Consider the following 213-nt stretch of genomic DNA (forward strand, 5'->3'; position numbering starts at 1 on the left):
TTTGTTTTTTGTACCCATTCAACCAAATGCAAAAATAGAGAAAAGGGTAGTGCAGAAAGCTGCAGTAAGTCGAAGATTTATGCATCTCAACAGAAAACAAACATGCAAAAGCATTGTACTTAGAAGTACTATAAGAATATAGTTATGAAAGCCGAAAAGTACACTAAAAGAGATGAAAGGTGTAGAAAAGATAACTTGTCAAACTCGTTCACC

Source organism: Penaeus monodon, chromosome 32 (genome assembly GCF_015228065.2).
Source record: "Penaeus monodon isolate SGIC_2016 chromosome 32, NSTDA_Pmon_1, whole genome shotgun sequence".
In the NCBI taxonomy this organism is placed as follows: domain Eukaryota; kingdom Metazoa; phylum Arthropoda; class Malacostraca; order Decapoda; family Penaeidae; genus Penaeus; species Penaeus monodon.